General features: G+C 48.2%; 1 long non-coding RNA gene across 1 annotated transcript in view; it reads right to left on the reverse strand.

Annotated features, from left to right (window-relative positions):
- The window catches only part of LOC138488308 (uncharacterized), a 369,848-nt gene that overhangs the window by 228,417 nt on the left and 121,386 nt on the right, over positions 1-20,045 (reverse strand). The gene's annotated exons all lie outside the window — the stretch shown is intronic.

The following is a 20,045-nucleotide window of genomic DNA, read 5'->3' on the forward strand; positions in this document are numbered from 1 at the left end:
GAGGGCGCATGTGAATCTAAGCAGATACAATCATCAGAAATGCTATTATGGTAAGTAATGCATGTCTTCTGATGCTTGTTGATCTGCTTAGAATCAAATGCTGTGCATAGACTAGCGAGCAGTACCCAGAGTTGGAGGTGGGTTATGAGAAGGAACAGTAGAGAAAAGATGTCTTAGTACTGCTATTGCCACCTGGGAATCAGACCTAGAATGAGTGTCTAGGCAATAGTGTTTTGGAAAGGTGTGTACAGAACTCCAGGTTGCCGCTTTGCAAATGGACTCGAGGGGAACATTTGCAATGAATGCTATGGATGCCCCAGTGCCTCGAGTAGAATGTGCTCTAGGCTTGAAGGGCAGTTCTCCCTTAGCAATAGTGTAACATAGTGTGATGCATTTGACAATTCACCTTGAGCTAGCGGTTTAGAGAAAGGATCCCCTTCTCTACCAGCAACCACTGAAACAAAAAATTGGTTTGTTTTCCTCAGTGGTTTAGTTCTTTCGAGGTAGAGCATGACTGCCCTGCGCACATCTAGTGTGTGCAGGCTTCTTTCGGCCATGCTAGTGGGATTCTGGAAAAAGGTAGGTAGTTCAATCGACTGGCTCACATGGAACTTCGATATGAATTTAGGCACAAATCTGGGGTGCGTGTGCAGAACTACCTTATCCCTGTGGACTGTAACAAAGGGGTCTAGAACAGAAAGTGCCTGTAGTTCGCGAACTCTTCTGATGGAAGTGATAGCCACTAGGAAGGCCGTTTTATAAGTCAGGTCTTTTAGACTTGCTTTATGCATAGGCTCAAAGGGAGCTCCCATGAGCCTGGTCAAAACCACATTAGGTCCCACCCAGGAGCTGGGTGAGAAATGGGAGGATAAATCCTCTTAACCCCTTCCATAAAGGCCGTAATCACTGGTATCTTCCACCACAACACTTTCTGTTGTAATGTGGTGTAGGCTGACAGTGCAGGCAGATGCACCTTTAGGGAATTGAAGACTAACCCAGTGTCCAACAGATGGGTTAGGTACAGCACAATGTGTGTGGGTGAGCAATCGATGGGATGTACGCCCTTGGAATTACACCAGATGACAAAACGTTTCCATTTGCTGGCATAGCAATAACGTGTGTTCGGTTTCCTAGCTTCCCTGAGTATGTCCTAGCACCTCTGAGGGACCTGTAGATGTCCAAACTCTATGACCTCAGGAGCCAAGCTGCTAAGTTCAGAGTTTGTGGGCATGGGTGTAGGGTCTCCCCCTGTCCTGAGACAACATGTTGTGTGGGCAGGGTAGTTTCACTGGTGGGGAGAGGGACATTTCCATCAGGTGAGCGAACCAGGGTTGGCCGGCCCACATGGGGGGCCACCAGTATCATGGTAACTGGTTCCTGGTGCATCTTGTGCAATATCTTGTTGAAAAGGAGAGTTGGGGGAAAACGGGTAGACACATTTCCCTGACCATGCTATCCAGAGACCGTTCCCCTTGGAGCGGTTCTGGGGGTACCGGGAGGCGTAGTCTTGGCATTGGGTTCCCCTGAGTTGCGAACAGGTCGATCTCTGGGAAGCCCCATTCTGCAAAGACGTTGGACACAATGGGCCTCATTACGACCCTGGCGGAACGGGTTAAACAGCGCTGTAAAAGGCTGCGGTGCCGTTCAACCCGTTCCGCCACATTACGAGGTCCCCTCGCGGGACATGTTAAGCACGCCTGGGAAAACCAGGCGTGCATACCGGGTCCCGCGAGGGGAAGAGGGAGCAAACAACGGGCCATATCGTAATGGCCCGTTGTTTACTCCCTCTCCCATTCCCATTCAGCCCTATGGGGGCTGAAATGGGAATGGGGATGAACCGTGTCCGTGTCCTCGAGTGAGGAATTACCGGGCCATCCGAACTCGGAATGGTCCGGTAAGTCCTCATTCCGAGGACACGGACACGGATGCGGTTTTGCCGGCAGCCATGCCGCCAATAGCGGCATGGCTACCGGCATACCTCGTAATGAGGCCCAATGTCTTCGTGCAGATGCCATTCGTATTCGTCAGTCAGAGGAAAATCTCTGCTTGAGCATGTCTGCTAGAAGATTGAGTTCCCCTGGAACATGTTGGGACAACAGAAACATCTTGTGTCTGAAAGCCCATATCCAAATGTTTTGGGACAGCTTGGATAGCCCTGGAGAGGGGGCCTCATTAGGACCCAGGCGGTAAGGGGTTTACGGCGGTGTAAACAGCGCCGACCCTTACCGCCTGATTCCGAGGTCCCTTAGCGCCATGGAGGATTTAACCCCTGCTTTTAGCAGGTGTTAAAATCCATGGCGCTAAGGGACCATGTTGTTAATTACGCCACCGTAATTTACGGTGGCATAATTAACGCCTTCCCCACTCCCATTATGCCCTATGGGGCAAAAATGGGAATGGGGAAGGGTAAATGGGTTAATGGGGACTTACGGCCCCGCCAACCTCGGAATGGGGCGGTAAGTCCACCAACCACCATGGCGTAAACATAGTTTACGCCATGGCGGTAAAGGTACGGCCCAGGCGGTAACTTACCGCCTGGGTCGTAATGAGGCCCAGTGAGTGCCCCCCTGTTAGTTCAGGTAATACATGGCTGTAGTGCTGTCCGTTAGAATCAGCACCGTCTTCTCTTGCAGCTGCATCTGAAAGGCCTTTAGTGATTTGAACACCGATAATAGCTCCAGTAAATTTATATGGTTCGATGCTACTTGAGGGGACCACACTCCATGTGCTGTCTGCTGAAGCAGGTGAGCCCCCGACCCCGTGAAAGATGCGTCTGTCGTGAAAGTGGCTTCCACTGCAGGGGTGGTGAAGGTTTTCCCCTTCAAGAGGGCTTCTCTTGACCACCACTGCAGAGAGAGAACAAGGGCAGGCGAGACAACTACCAGATCTTCCCATTGTCCGCTGGCCTGACACCACTGGCTGTTGAGCCACTCTTGCATGGGACGCATGCGCAACCGCGTGTGGGGAACCAAGTATATGCACAACGCCATCATTCCTAGCAAGCGCATGGCCTTGTGTACCGTCACCTCCCGACTGGCTACATATTGAGGAATCTGAAAAAGCATGTTCTGAACCCTCTCGTTGGAGGGGAAGACGAGACTGTCTTCTGTCCGAATTAGAGCACCCAGAAATTATTTTGTTTGACTGGGGACTAGACTGGATTTCTTCTTGTTGATTAAGAAACCCAGCCTGAAGAGAAGATCTACTGTTTTTTGGGTGTTCGAAAAACATGTGTTGTATGAGTCCCCTGTGATGAGCCAGTCGTCGAGGTAAGGGTAAACTGGGACGGATAGTCTGCGCAGGTGTGCTGCAGCCACTGCCAGGACCTTGGTAAACACCCTTGGCGCCGAGGCGATTTCGAAGGGGAGTACCTTGAATTGGTAATGCCTGTCCTCTATCATGAAACTTAGATATTCCCTGTGCGCTGGCAACATTGAAATATGAAAGTGTGTCTCTTTCATGTCCAATGTTGCCATCTAGTCCCCCTGTTTCAGCAGTGGGATCACTTCCTGTAGTGTTACGATGCAAAACTTTTGGGGTTTTATGAACTTGTTCGCTGGGCGCAGGTCTAGAACAGAGCGCATGGTGAGGTCCTTTTTGGGTACAAGGAAGTACACTGAATAAATACCCTTGTTTATCTGAAGAATAGGGACAGCTTCTATGGCGTCCTTTCCCAGCAGCACTTCCATCTCTTGATTCAGGATCTCCAGATGGTCCGGTGAAAGGCACTGTGAGCGCCGCGGTCTGTATTGGGGAGGTCGGGAGAATTCCACGCAGTACCCGTGGGCGACCGTCTTTATGACCCACTGGTCTGAAGTTATCCCCTCCCATGCCGTGAGAAAAGATGTTAATCGCCCCCCGACCGGGTTGACATGGGAGGGGACCTGGATTTGGTGGTCATTTCTGACCAAAAGCTGCGGCTCCTCTAGGATTGGGGCTCTACCTTTGTTTTTGCTACGTCGCTGACCCCTTGAAGGGTAGTATGCGGGGCTTGCTGAAGTTTGTCCTGTGTTGAAATTCCCCGTGCCATAGTGCTTTGACCTGCACGGGACTGCCCTCGAAAGGACCACCGAGAGTTATTGCCTCTCTTGGGGGAAGGTCTTTGTGTAATCTGTTGTAGGGACTTAAGAGTCTCATGCTCTTTCTTGGCTGTTTCCAAGGTCTCATCAACCACTTTCCCGAAGAGGTTAGCTTCCTCAATAGGCTTATTGATGAGAGAGGCCTGTGTTTCGGGTTTGAACCCTGAGGTACGCAGCCAAGCGCGACTTTTGAGTAGGGTTCCTTGGGCCAGAGACCGGCCTGCTGTCTCAGCCGTGTCCAGGGTATTTTTAATCACATTCTGACCACACTAGAGAGAAGCTTGGACTTGACTGGTTCTGGGACCTCTTGGAGGCCTTCTTGGAGTACATCCCACTGAGCGTCAGGATAACTTACCAATATCGTGGTATTATTAGCTATCCGCGTAGTGTATGCGGCAGCCGAGGTGACTCGTTTGCCTAGAGCATAGAGCCGTTTGGATTCCTTGTCTGGAGATGCCTCCCCAGTGGCAAGGGGTACCCCTGCCCTCTTTCGGGTGGTAGTCACTACTAGAGAGTCTGGGATGGCATGCCCCCTAATGTATAGAGGGTCAGAAGGAGACGGCTGAAACAATTTTTCCACTCTTGGGTTCACTGCTCGGGTTTGAGGGAGGGAGCCAACCTTCGCTTGATGAAATTAAGTAGGGGAATAGCTTGGCTAGATGGAGGCTTTTCCTTAAGGCTATCCTCTACAAAATCCTGTTCAGGCACAGACTCTTGAGTAGAGATTTTAAAGTGTTCAGCTGCCTTTTTCAACATAGAGTTGAAGGCCAACTGGTCATCTACAGGCGAGGCCCGGCGAGCCGGGGTGGACGGTGGGGAATCCAGACACAAAACATCAGTGTCCTGATCTTGAAGTGGCAGTGTCTATGTGTCCGTACCCTCCTGCTGGGTTTCTTCCCAATTATCTGTGGCACCCTGCTGTTCCTCTTCATAATTCTGTAGAAAAGAAGTTTCTTCCTCTTCATTGTAAATGTCCATATAGGTGTCCATGTGGACAATGTCTTCCTGCTGGATGGGGACAGAAGGTTGATCTTCTTGAAAATGAGAAGAAGATTGCGGGTTAGGCTCTCCACAAGACCTTTTCGGGGATGGATGATCAGAAAAACTGATAATCCTCTCCAGCCGGTCCATACACCCTTCGAATTTCTCTCTAGTCCATTTAGAGGACCCAGACGGGCCTACGGGTGGAAAAACGTCGTCCTCTGCCCTACGGCGCTGGTAAGAGTCTCTTAGGGTGTTGGAAAGAGGCTCTTGACTATGTTCAAAAGTATCGTGAAAATCGGGGCCCCTTGCCGCATCCAAAGATTTGTCCGCGGCTTGCCCCACGATTTTAGGCCGAACCGGGATAAATCCCACCGCTGCCGTAATCCTCTCGATGCTGTCTTTCATAAACGCCAAATCGACGTGAGATAATTGCTCCGATGGTCTATCGATAGGTGTATTACCTTCCGTGGCGTTAGAGGACCTAGCAGTCGGTTTTTTGACTAAAGGCCTAGTCGTAACTTTCGGGCCTACAATGGCCTTCGTGGCTGTTGCAGCATCGGATTTCCACAATTCGACATGTGAAGTTTTTGGGGTAGCGCCCTTACTTGTTTTTGATTGCCCAGTCGCAAGACGCTGCTGCGGATGTGGGGAAGGCTTTGGACCTGCGCGATCCGAGGAACCCGTCGACCGAGTCAGGCCTTAAAGGGTCGGGGACGGGCGTGGCAGACCTAAAAGTGTCAGCCTCGAGATCTATTACATCCGCAATGGATGTTTGGTCATCTGAGGTGCCCCGTCATTCTCAGTGGGTGTGGCGGTGGGGGAAGGGGGTTCCACCCGCGGCACACCATACGCGGCCCACTGCTTTACATGGCGCTCCTTAAGGGTCTTAGGCCGAAGGAGTTTGCAGGCCGCACACCGCTTTTCATCGTGATCTAAGGGGAGACAGGCGTTGCACGTCCTGTGTTCGTCCTTCCAAGGATATATGACCCTACACTTAGGGCAGAACCTAAAAGGAGTCCTTTCCATAGCCAAAGGGGAAGATGACCAGACCAAAAGGGGAAAGGAGGAAAGACATACCGAAAATATGGTCACCCCAAGCCCCCCACTCTCCCTACTGTAAAGGTCGGCCAGAGGGCCCGACCATGTGGAAAGTCCGGCTGCCGGATCTTAGGCGCCGAAATCCACCACCGTAAACGAATCCCCCGCAGTCTTCATCGGAGATGTTCTTGTGACCGAAGTGACTTAACGGGGAATAACCAACAAGTCGGTATAAGATAAACAATGTCTCTTTCTGTAGGAGCTCCGCTATAGGGCGACCAGTTATCTGGGTGGAAAAAAACAATCTGAGGGACCTCGGCACGTGATGGATTTTGGGTACACAACCCGTCACGATGGGGATAGTGTTACAGACACGCCTTTTCCGAGGTCCCCTTTCGGTCCCCGAAAGACAACATGCAATACTCTGTGGTTACCACTGGATGTCGGACTATATGCACAGCATGTGATTCGAAGCAGATTAACAAGCATCAGAACACCTTTTATCATCCAGCCAGATCACTTCGATCTGTGGATAAAAAGCTATTGGTAATATTGCCTTCTTCTGTATTCATAGGGGAGAGAGGTGTTTTTCTGTCTATGAACAACGATTATGAAATGCTCTACCTTTGGATCTTAGAAACACAACTTCTTTATTGCCATTCCACAAAGCACTTAAGACGCATCTCTTCCGGTAACATATATCTGTCTTGCTCCCTCTTTATATTTCTTGGCAATAAACGTGTTGATATGACCTGCGCCTAAATCCGATTCGTTCTTTTTTGTTGCGCAATATAAATATTAAAAAAATACAAGTTGCGATATTAAACCGACCCTTCTGGATACATTCCTTGCATCCCGAGTCTATATGCGAAAACAGATAATCTGAAAACTGGTGAATATCAAAGGCCCAATTCGATGGTGTACCGAGCCGGGGAAGAATAGACCCTGTAATTACAACCATCTGTTGAAAACAGAAGAGGATGTCTAAATATCCTCTTCAAGCTAACAGTCCACAAAGGCCTCCAAACTCAGAGATAGTATGATTACCAGAAAACTCTTTCCCAGGAATACTCTGGCAAGAGAACAAAACCCAAAAGCCATCTACAAGAAAGAATGAGAACATCGGCAGATGAATGAAAAGGGATGTGACACAGGCAAAGACTCTGAGTCTAGCGATGTTGGCAATCAATCTGAATCTGATGATTCTCTGTACATGAATGTTCTAACACCAATGTATCAAACAGTTCTAGCAACTACTTTAGCATGGCAGACACTGGAGAGACTTAGAGGTCCCCTTTCGGTCCCCGGAACAGTGTGACAACTCACCAAGTAGTTTATCATCAGAGAAAACTATATTTCAAAGTGGAGACAGCGCTGAAAAATCTGAGAGGATGTGGACTAGACCAACCAATCATTTAAATAGTGGTAGGCATGCATCCCGAGATGTCTACGGTGAGCAGCCAGCATGACCATAGGTTTCATAAACACCTGCTGAGTCTCAATGAGCCCAAAGTGGAACACTGTATTGAAACAGACGCTCCAAAGAAAAAGCCTTATAAACCAGTAATGTAGAGGCAAAATGTGTACATGCAGGTATTGTCAAGGGTCATTAGTATGACCGAGTAAAGAGACCCCAAGGATCCCTCTCAAAATGCGGTAGTGGACCTACCATCAGAGGTGTTGTGTGAGGGAGTGGAAAGCGACCTTCATCCCTAGCTCCCCAGTCCTGGAGTCACGTATATTCATTGGTACCTCTTTCCCTGTCTTAATGCCTATCAGTCTGTCCCAGACAGTTCTCTTTCTAATCTTTCAAGTGGTTTCCCAGAGGCATGGCAATCAGAACGACCTGATATACTCAGTCCTCCAGATAAGGTGCATATAAGGCCTTTTAACACACAGAAATGTTGTCAATACGGCCCTTTTGATGCTTCCTTGCATACCACTTACACAGGCTATTTATGACAGAACCCCCATAAATCATGGAGCTCACTGGTGACAGCCTGGCCAGCAGCAGCTTGCAAATCCACTCTTTACTTTAGCAATCCACACAGTTCCTTGAAAGAAGCAACTGGGATGAAAGAGTCCTGGCCCGTTTATTTTTTTAACACTCTTCTCTGTTAATGATCCTATGAAATTAATACCTTCTGAGTAGTGTACAAGGGAATTTATGTTTTGTTTACTTTGTTCAACGGCTTGCATTTTGTAGGTTATAATGTTATTAAATCATTTTGAATCATGAACATGCTTTTCACGTTGCTTTAGGACACATGTAGTATTGTGTAAAATGAAAATGGTCTTAAACAAGGGCTGCATTTCTGCTTCATTTTCCCCTGTTTTAATTGGCCTTAATAGAAGTAGTTGCAGCAGATGGGCATGTCATGCTTTCTTTTTTACTTTCATAACGGAGCACATCAATTGCATTTAATGGCTTGGGGTTCTTGATTTCTTTAAGTTTTAGGAGAGCCACTCAGCAAGCAGTTGTTTCTCATTTGTCAGAAGAAAAAGCTTTTGGTGTTATATATGAAGATGTGGTTTTTGTTTGTCTTAAGATTGCATGTGTTCGCATGCACTGTACATAGTTTGATTTCTTGGAGAGCAAGGAATAGCTAATGTTAGGGGAGAAGTTGGGCCTCATTACAACTCAGGCGTTAAGGGTTAACGCCACCGTTAACCCTTAACGCCTGATTCTGATTTTAACGCCTGCTTTTAGCAGGCGTTAAAATCCATGGCGCTAACCTGCCATGGTGCTAATTACGCCGCCGTAATTTACGGCGGTGTAATTAGCGCCTTCCCCACTCCCATTATGCCCTATGGGGCAAAAATGGGAATGGGGAAGGGAAAATGGGAAATGGGGATTTACCGCCCCACTCACCTTAGAATGGGGCGGTAAATCCGCCATCCACCATGGTGTAAACGGAGTTTACACCATGGTGGTAAAGTTGGTGCACTTAGCACCAAGGTTGTAATGAGGCCCGTTGTCTTTGCCGCCCCCTTACCATTCCCGCGCTGAACAAATGCTGTTTGTGCTAAAGGGGGGAGATGCCCCCCTCCTCTCTGTAATGTCTACTAATCACTTTTCTAACCACTAACAATAAAAACCAAGCCTTATTGATGCTTAGAAACTCCATTTTGTGACACAGAACACCATTGTTTGCTAGGCCTGAAAATTATCTCTAATATTGCCTCTCCCCTGCCCGGCGCCTCGCCCAGACAGCCCAGGCCGGCCCCTGTCAGCTCAGCACAAGCCCTGTTCTCACGAAGTCCAGCCATTCATTATTGCAACATTTAGTATTGTCCCGAGTGAAGATGAGCTCATTGCACTGTGTGGGACCGGAGCAGGCCCCAACCCGAGAGCATCTCCACTGCCCTCCCTGTGCTCCTTCAACCCTCACCCCGCCAGGCCATAGGCCACTGGGCCATTGCCCCTCTGCTCTTTGATACAGATACACATCCGACCCCTTTAAGTGACAAGATGGGGACACCCACCATAGATCTAATCGCATGCACCCATATATTCTCTGTAGAAACAACACATGTCCATCCGTATCATGAGGCACCAGGTAGATCAAAACCCCCAAGGCGGGCACCTGGGTCTGGGGCACTGTTTTATGGGGGCCTAGGCGCAGAGGGTATAAAGCCCATATACCGGTCAGGGAACTCTAAAGCACCCCCATCCATGCCAAACTGCCATTTGTCTCTTGCCCTCAGATCCTGTTGTCGTAGCTTAGATAGCCAAGAACGTAACACTCTGCCAACACGACCTTCACCCCGCGGAGATGAGCCCAGCTGACTCACATGCTGCAGGAGCGACACCTAAGCAACAGCCAATCCAACATGGTCATCCATAAGGATACATACAGTGTCATTGTGTTTTACAATTGTATTGCAGTGTTGTGTACCTATAGTGTGGCATCATTAGCGACGCGGTTTTGACTTATAATGTGCTACCCGTGTAATGTTTGGCAGAGTGCTCTCAGGGCAGCAGAGTTTTCTGCATGCACAAATGATCTTATATAAACATGTTTTGCTTGCAATCTATCTCCTGGTCTCATTCCCTAGTGGGGCGTGTCCGTTATTTAGTCTATTAGTTATAGCGTGCTGGGGAGTGGGTGCCTTCATTTGGTGATACCAACGTGATAGTCCTAGATGCCCCCGTACTTGGGGTGAGAGCCAGGGCTTCCCTGGAAATGCTGCCCCCCCACCTACAGCTGACCAGTCCCCAAACAAAACGCATACACAGAAGAGACGGTTTTGTGGGTCCCGGCTTTGCAAATACCCAACTGCTCGCCGGAGCTGGGTGGGGCCACGGTGTCCAGTCAACTGGTCGAAAAAAAACTGGTCGACTGCAATTTGGTCGACGCAATTTGGTCGAAAACCAAATGGTCGAATTTTTTTTTTTATTTATATATTTATTTTTCGGGTTTTCGTTTAGTATAAAAAGGGGTTTTTAGAGAAAAAAAGGGAGTTGGGGGGGACCCCCCAAAAAAAAAAAAAAGGGTTAAAATAAAAAAAAAAAAAAAAATTCGACCATTTGGTTTTCGTTCAAATTGGTTCGACCATTTGTCTGGTCGACCAATTTTTTTCGACCAAATGTCTGGCAACCTGGGGCCACAACGGGGAGGCCCAGCCATTGGGGATAGACCGCAAACAGAGGGTCTTGGAAGAACATGGTACATGAGTATTGATTGAAAGAAAAAACAAAGGAGGGAAGCGGGAAGGTATGGAGCAGATTTGTTAAAGGGAACACGCAAGGGTTAGATGTGAATGGAGTGATTGTGGAGAACAAAGCAGTTTTCTTTTTCCATGGCCATTAGTTTTTTATATGAAGGAGAGTAAGGTGATAACATAAGAGGAGAAACAGGAACCTAGCTCCGAAAAGGGGGTGCAAGGCAGCGCCACAGAGCACCGTCTCGTCCAGTGCCGGAAATAAGTGAGGAAAATAAAAAAAGTAGGAGCCTTGTATATTTAGTAGGCCTGGGAAATAGTAGTGGTTATTGTTTCAAAATGTTGTGGAGGTAGGCCCAGGAGGGGCGGAGGTGATGCGAATGCTGAGTGTGGAAGAAGGGGGTAGGGTTTAATGAGAAGGGGTCCAAAGTATAAGGGAATATCCTAAGGTTTTATGTTGTTTGTTTGATGTTATCAGTATATTTGTTGGTTTGTTGTGTTAAAATGTTCAGTAGTTAACGTTTTTATGTGTCCGTCATAACCACATATAATTAATGTTTTTGAAGTGAAAAATTGAAAATTGTGATCGATACACCAAAGGTTAACAGTTGAAGGTAAAGGTGAGACAGGGTGGAAATAAAATCCACTTGACAAACATGGGAATGGATACACCCCTCTCACATATTTGTGAGCACCTCCCCTTGTACAGTGATCGAATAAAGAAGTACCATGGGCAGTGGATAACTAAAATAAAGAGGGAAGGGTCACCTCAAGGTCTGGCCGGAAGAGGGGTCTTTTGACAAGGTGGTATTAGATCATATATCAACTTATTTGATCGCTAAACACAAGGGAAAGCAGCTCCAAAATAGAAGAGAAGAACAAGTTAGTTACCAACTATAACGTTCCTTCTACTGGATGTTCCTTCCACGTATTCCTCATTTTATGATATTCGTATACTGCCAGCTTCGCTGCTTTAAAGAAAAAATTCTCGGCAGAGGGCGCTGTGCACAAGGTCATGGCGTTGATGTCCCTTGACAGGCTCCGTACCGTGTCGATGTCACCATTAGTATAAATAGCTTGTGCCGCGCCCGTTGGCTTCAGTTCTGTTTTTTAGAGGAAATATTCGAGGAACACCCAGGCGTGCCTCATGACCGATAGACTCTTCGTGAGAGGAAAGTGTAAGAAACGTAAACTGTACTGTGGGGTAGGATGAGAGGAGTGATGAGGAATACGTGGGAAGAACATCCAGTCGAAAGAATGTTACAGTTGGTAACTAACTTGTTCTTCGAATGGATTTTGTCCTCCTACGTATTCCTCATCTTATGATAGACTCCCATAGCAGTGGTAATTTTGGAGGTGGGAGTACTAGTGATTGTTCTCATGGACGGAATGAAGTACCGCATTGGCAAATAAACCCTCATTGGAGGAAGAGGCATCTAAGCAATAATGCTTGATGAAGGTACGCATTGATGCCCATGTTGCAGCTGAACAAATATCTGCTGCAGGGACACCCCTCTTCAGAGCCACAGAAGTAGCCATCCCCATAGTGGAATGGGCTCGCAGCCCATCGAGTGGGTCTTTTCCCGCCAATCTGTAGCACTCAATTATAGCAAGAATGATCCTGCGGGATATAGTTTGTTTTGTCACCGCTAATCCTAATTTATGCCCTGTATAACCCACAAAAAGTTGGTAATTTTAACGTAATTTTGACATTCTTGAAATGTAAAAACTGAGAGCCTTTTTGGGATCCAGTCTATGCAGTCTTTCCTCTTCTTTGCCCAAATGAGGAGGAGGATACAATGTTGGTAATATGATTTTTTGTGACAAGTGGAAGTCAGAAACTACTTTTGGTAAGAAAGATGGTTTAACCTTAAGAACCACTTTGTCCTTGTAAAAAGTAGTATATGGAGGTTTACATGAGAGAGCCTGTAGTTCACTAACCCTGCAGGCTGATGTTAAGGCCACAAGAAGGACAGTCTTCAATGTTAGAAGCCTCAAGGAACAGGAGTGCAGAGGCTCAAAAGGTATACCAATTAGAAACTTAAGTACTAGATTTAAATCACAAGTTGGAACATGAAAGGGGACTGGAGGGTATGCAATAGTAAGCCCTTTCAGGAACTGAATTATCAATAGAATTTTTAAGTAAGAAACCTCTTCTGAGGAGTGCTTAAAAATGGACAGCGCAGCTAGATATCCTTTAATTGGTCCGATTTGGAGCCCTAGATTGGCTAGATGCAATAGGAAAGAGAGCACCATTGGGGTGCCACATTGAAAAGGGTCCACATCCTTATCTTTGCAGCAGTTACTGAATTTGTTCCAACGACACCGGGACAAGGATTTTGTTGCTGGCCTTCTGGCCGAAAGCAAAATCTCCATTACGCCATCCGGAAGATCCCAATCCTTGTATCTCAACCCCTCAGAACCATGTGTGAAGGTTGAGTGTCTTGGCCTCTGGATGGAGAACCCGACCTTCCTCTTGCGAGAGAAGATCCTCTCTATGCGGAAGACATATTGGAGGGCAGATGGACATGTCCAGAAAGTCCGGGTACCACGTCCTCATGGCCCAATCCGGGGCAATTAGGATCATGGTTTTCCTGAACTTTCTAAACCTCCTGATTACTTGAGGAATCACGGGTACTGGAGGAAACGCTTACAGAAGTGGAAACTTTCAGTCCACCACATACGCGTCTCCTGGAGCTCCTCTCAGAGGAAATTCCCTTGAGCAGTACTGTTCGCACTTCCGGTTTACCGTGATCGCGAACAAGTCCACTTGAGGGGCTCCCCAAAGGGCAAAGATCTCCAGAAGGACTTCCTGAGATAGCTCCCACTCGTGGGATACTGTGCTCTGCCTGCTCAGAGCGTCTGCCGTCGTGTTCTGCTCTCCGGCTAGGTGAACTGCGGATAGAGACATTCCTTCTTGTATTGGGCAGAACCAGAGCTGCATTGCCTCTCTGCACAGTGAGAGTGACCCTACGCCTCCTCTCTTGTTGAGGTAGTACATGGGCACCATGTTGTCCGTCATTATCAGGACATTCTTTCCCTGTACAGAGGGCAGGAAGACCTTCAGCGCTAGTCTCATTGCCCTCAGCTCCAATAGGTTTATGTGTAGTTTGTACTCCGATGTAGACAAACAACCGCTGATTGTCAGATCGTTGGTATGGGCTCCCCACCCGTGAGTGATGCGTCCGTTACTACTGTTATCTCCGGCCATGGTTGCCAAAAAGATTCTCCCTTGAGGATGTTGTCGTTGCAAGTCCACCATAGTAGATCCTGAGCAACTGCACTCGAGACTTGCAGAAGATCCGACATACTCGCCGAGAACTGGGACCACTGAGTTCTGAGGGCCCATTGAAGGGATCTCATCCTCAATCTGGCCTCTGGCACCAGAAAAATGCAGGATGCCATAAGGCCGAGCAACCTCAGAAAATCAAAGGCTGGCAGATGCTGGGCATTCTGGAACTTTTTTACCATCTGCAGAATGTGGAGGGCTCTCACCTCGGGTGGCGAGGCTTTGCCTGAGGAAGTATCCAAAACTGCACCGATAAACTGGAGCTTTTGGGATGGTATCATGTGCCAAGTTTGTGAAGGAAGTGACAGGTGATCGACAGATGTTCCTGAGCTTGTTCGGGAGAACGTGCTCTGATCAACCAATCATCCAGGTAGGGGGAGAAGTGAATCCCCCCTCTCCTGAGACTCGCTGCCACAACCGCATTCAGTTTGGTGAAAACCCTCGGGCGGAGGTCAGCCCGAATGGCAGAACTCAAAACTGAAAGTGAGACCTGCCAACCGTGAACCTCAGGTACTTTCTATGCTTGGGATGGATTTGCACATGAAAGTAAGCATCCTGAAGGTCCAATGATACCAACCAGTCTTGGAGTTGGAGAGCCTGATGGATCTGAGAAAGAGTTACCATCTTGAACTTGTCCTTCCTGAGGAACTTGTTCAAGTTTCTTAAGTCCAAGATGGGTCTCAATCCTCCGTCCTTCTTTGGAATGAGAAAGTAAGGGTACCAACCCTTGTTCCTCTCGGCTACAGGTACCTGTTCTATTGCATCTTTCTCTAGCAGTGTCACACCTTGGGGAAGATGGCGAGTTTGGGATCGCTGGCGTCACGGTACACCATTGAATGTTCCACCACGTCTTTCCAAGCGCAGGGTGCGGGACTAGCTTTCTTTGCGTCGCGTACGTAACCGGTAGCACTTATTCCCCTGCTTCCGGGTTGCGGACGCGTTGCAACGTTTCCTTGGTTCTTCCTTGGTTGCCTGCGCTCCGTGTTACCTCTCTTGCGTTTTTCCCCGTTTTTGGCTTTCTCCCTCTCTCCCGTTTAGCCTCCCTCTGATTCTACCTTTTATTCCTCTCGCTCATATTTCTAGCCTTCCTGCCTCCTCTCCCTCGGGGTTCTTCCCGAGATCCTTCCCGTCATTTCCGATGTCAGCCCGTCTCTTTCCTTCGCTTTGCTTCTTTTTCCTCCTCTTCCTGGCTTACTCTCACTCCTCTGTATTTCCCGCTACCAATGGTACCCTAACCCCTGCCTGTTTACTTACCCGTCTCAGCCTCCCGATCTGTGTCTGCATTGATTACCTGTGTATCGGACCCGGCCTGTTTATTGGATTGCTCCTGCCTCCCGATCTGTGCACGCATTGCTTACCTGTGAATCGGACCCAGCCTGTTTACTGGACTGCCTTTGCCTACTGTAGTGCTCCCTCTGGTCTTCCCTCGTGGATTCCTTGGATCTTCTCCCATCGCACCTGACTTCATCTTGGTTTCCGAGGACTTCAGACTTCTCTAGTACAGCCTGAGGAGTTCATCTGTTTTTTTTTGTGCCTTTGGCTTTTTCCCCCTTCTGCTGACGGTCACGGGGAATCATCCACCGACCCACCTATACGGTGGCACTGTTGCATCCTTCCGTGGCTGTCCTTCCTTGCATAAAAAAAAGGAGAGACCCGGAATCAAAGAACAAAGGAAACCCAGGAGAAAAGACAAAGGTGAGGAGGAAGGAGAGGGATTCGAGACAGAGACCTCTTTTGAGGAAGAGGACATAGCCGACCCTTGTGACAAGCAGGGTTAACATTTCCTGCAACAGGAGCGGATCTGGAATTTTGACTGAGTTGGTTCCCGGTGGATGGTACTGAGACCTTTTTAGGAAGGGAAGGCAGTAACCTTGAGCTACTGTCTCCAGTGCCCAAGCATCTGAAGTAATGCCCCGCCATTATTTCAGATGCTGGGAGATTCTGCCTCCAACCAGGGTTTTGTGTGATAAGGCCTCAGAGTGATTTGGAGGCAGCTGCAGGAGCAGCTGAGGGCAAAGATGCCGTTCCTGAGGCTGGTTTTGCACTTTTTCCTCGTCCACCACGAGCAACATTTCTCTTGCCTCTTTGAATGGCCTGTCCTCTTCCTCTACCAAAAGAGGAGTAGTACCGAAAAGAATGACCTCTCCGGGAAGATGAGCGCGAATAAGGTTTCTGAGGCTGTCGCATGGAGGCGCTAAGAGATTTAGCTTCCGCTTTTGAGGTCTGTAGTTTCTCTACGCTTTCATCAGCTTTATTACCAAACAGCCTCAAACCATCAAAAGGCATGTTGAGTAGCCTGGCCTGCACATCTAGTGCAAACCCCGACTTCCTCAACCACGCAAATCTGCGTAGCACTGTGCTTGCAGCCATGGATCTGCTGATACTATCAGCAGTATCCAGTCCAGACTGGAGACATTCCCCCATTGCCTTCTTTCCATCTTTGACAATATTCAGGAAGCCTTCCCTTTCCTCGCCTTCCGGAATATGTTCAGCCGCTGCCAAAATGCAGTCCCACAGGGTATGGATGAACCTGGCCAGGGTACAGGTGACATTAGTTGACTTGAAAGCCATGCTACCGAAATAAAGACCTTACGGGCCCAAGCATCCACCTTCTTATTCTCTCTATCCGGGGGGATAGATGGATATGCTTTCTGTCTTGAGGAGGTTGTAGCCTGAATAACAAGACTTTCTGGAGTGGGATGCCTGCTTAAATAATCAGGATCAGAACTAGAAGTTCTATACTTCTTAGGAAAATTACTATTGACTGCAGAAATAGTATCAGGAACTTCCCAGTTTTTTTCTACCATTCTTTGAAGTGCTCTATGGAAGGGGAGAACTAGATCCTTCTGGGGGCCCTGATCAAGTATGTCAGTCATACCATCCTGATCAAAAGTGGGTGAGGCTCTACCCCAGCCCATGTATTCCACCACTCTATTCATTAAACTCCTGTACCCTAAATATGAATTTTCTGCAGTGTCAGGTTTTGCAAACTCCAGGTCAGGTGACGTATCAATGCCACTAGCAGAGTGACGGGTATCACACAGGTCTCTCATTTTCGACTCTGGATTGATTAATTCTTCTTCGACCTCTCTACTACCATATTGTATTCTAAAAGGAGAAACCTCCTCTTCTTCAGAGCCACTTTCTTCAAAAATAGAAGACATAGGACCTCATTACGAGTCCGGCGCTAACCGAGGCGGTAAAACCGCCTGGTTACCGCCGGACTCGTATTACCATTCCGCCTCCGTGATTCCCGGAATTACCGGGGCATCACAACCCCGGTTTCCTGGGAATCACGGAGGCGGAATGGTGTTAATCCCCATTCCCATTGAGTCCTGTGGGACTCAATGGGAATGGGGATCATGGAAACACTGGCAGCATCTCGTAATGCTGCAGATGTTTCCTCGTCCGCCTGCAGGCGGGCGGTGTTAAACCCGCCAGGTCAGACCTGGCGGGAACATCACCTCCCGCCTGCAGGAGTTGTGATCACCTGGCATGGAAACAACGGTGGCGGCGGGTTTACCGCCACCGTTGTTTCCATACTGAGTGATTTGTAATGAGGCCCATAGACTTAAAGAAGTCTGACTTAGGTAAAGGAGTAAATCTCCTTTCCTGTTCATGAGTTTGGGTCCAAGGAACCTTCGATGATATCGAAGGAGTCTTCGAGGACACCGATGATATCTTCGAAGTCGTCAAGGGTTTCAATGATTTTTTGTTTTTTATACGGTGTCGGAGAAACACTCGATTCTCGAGGAATCTTCGACGATTTGACGTCGACTCGAGTCTTACGGGTTTCACCCATACTACTGGGTTTTACCACAGTAGTTCCTTACTTCCCTGTGTTGTTCGTCGGAGTGACCGGGGTCTGGCTCTTTTGAGGCTTCTTTGAGGGGGTCGAGGCTGCATTCTCAAAGACCTCCACCATCTTCCTTCTTAATTCTTCCCATTTTCTTGGGGAAACCGACTTAGTCGGGCATCGTACCAATTCGTTAGATGTATCGGAGGATGAAGAGGGAGATCTATGTCTCCTCTTAAGCTTTGAAGAGGAAGATGAAGAGCGTCTCGATTTACTACGAGATTGAGATGTCTTAGAGTGTTTACGACAATCCGATTCTTTCGAAATGCTCGACTTCCTATGTCTTTTTGACAAGGCCTTCGAGGAGGCCTTAGAAGCTTCCCGCCCCACCAGCAGTTTACCTTTCCACTCATAAGGGCCTTCTCCGTCATCGACTGACAGGAGCCACAGTTGCCGGTCGATGGTCTGAACCTAGGCACCAAAGACAAACGCGGTGAGGATCTGTAATCGACATCTTCGATACGCAGTCGATATATTTTTGAACCCCATCTTGGGAGTAGAAGAAGACGACATTTTCAGAAGAAAATTTCGAAGCGCGTCGTTCTCGAGAGCGAAGCAATCGGAAAAACGCAACTGAAGCCAACAGGCGTGGCACAAGCTATTTATACTGATGGTGACTTCGACACGGTACAGAGCCCGTCGAAGGACATCGACGCCACGACCTCATGCACAGCGCCCTCCACAGAGAATTTTTTTTTCCGAAGCTGCAAAGCTAGCAGGATATGAATATCATAAAATGACGAATACGTGGGAGGACACAACCCATTCAAAGTATTATATTTGTGGAGGATGTTTGAGGAAACACCCCCGACAAATAAAAAGGAAAGGGAACCAGAGCCCACAGTAATACCAAATGAGTGAGTGGAAAGAAAGGAGAGCAAGAGGGGGGGACCCAAGAAAATATACCAATTGTTCACAAGACCCGCAGAGGGATATGCTGACCCAGTATACGTACCAAGTGGAAATGCTCCTACCACACCTGCCACTGCAACGCCCTCTCCTTAAGTCAAATTAACCACAACCCCTGCCGCCACAGGTCCAACCACCCGAGATTTAGAAATAGTACCAAAATCTACCCAGGCTGAATTAGCCCGATTACGAAGCCTGTGTGAGACAACATTGCCATTACCCGGGGGCGGGCAACCACCTTTGCAGCCACCATTAAAAAGCTCATCCTTACTGCCAGAGGATGAGTGGAAATCTGGAGACTTCTTCTTTAGGGTAGACAGTGCACGAATAAAAGCGGTTCGAGTAGAGCTTGAAGGGGAGAGAGACATTGTGGGATACGACACCATCGCATCAGAACGTGATGACGAGTGTTGGAGCAACTTTGATGACTCTGACGAGGGAGCAGTAGGAGGGATGCCGCAAGTCCAGTGGGCAACACCGCAAGTGGCAGGGGAGAAAGAAGGATGAGAGGGAAGGCTCCGAAACAGGATGGGTAGAATGGCATTAGCAAAGAAAAAGGGAACAAAAGTGAGCAAGGGGAAAAACAAAAGGTGAAATTCCAGATGCCCCTCATCCATAAAGGGGCACAACGATCTCATTATGTGCCCTGGGCCCTGATGGACAAGAATAATCTCCTCAAGACCCTCCCACCACTCTCAGGGGGCGCGGGGAAATGGATATATGCATTTGAGAAGAACACAGCAGGGGTCCATTGGCCATAGGAGATATTAAAAGCCTCTTGGTATCAACAGTGGACGATCAAGCAGACTCGGTGTGGGAGAAGGCGGGGTTCCCAGGAGTAACCATGGGTAATGGCCTGCACAATGGGGCGCCCTTTAATAACGTGAGAGCACAAGTATGGGATACACTGCGGAGGACCTTCCTTGACACCCCAGATTAACACTCCGTAATGCAATGCACTATGGGGGATGAGGAAGATGCTGCACAGTTCATTCTTCGGGTGCAGTAGATGTGGTGCACAGAGACGGGCACGGCTTGGGACCAATCCACCTCCCTATTCTATTTCATCATTAAAAGCAGCCTCCCGAAGGAGGTACAGGAGGCCCTTGATAAAATAGCTGGGATAGAAGCCAAAGGGTGGCCAGAAATACAGAGCATTATAGTACACCATTGCAGAAGGATCAAAGAAAGGGAAAAAGAAACAGCCCAGAGGAGATTAGCAGAT

This window comes from Ambystoma mexicanum, chromosome 9 (genome assembly GCF_040938575.1).
Source record: "Ambystoma mexicanum isolate Mex_15411 chromosome 9, UKY_AmexF1_1, whole genome shotgun sequence".
Classification (NCBI taxonomy): Eukaryota; Metazoa; Chordata; class Amphibia; order Caudata; family Ambystomatidae; genus Ambystoma; species Ambystoma mexicanum.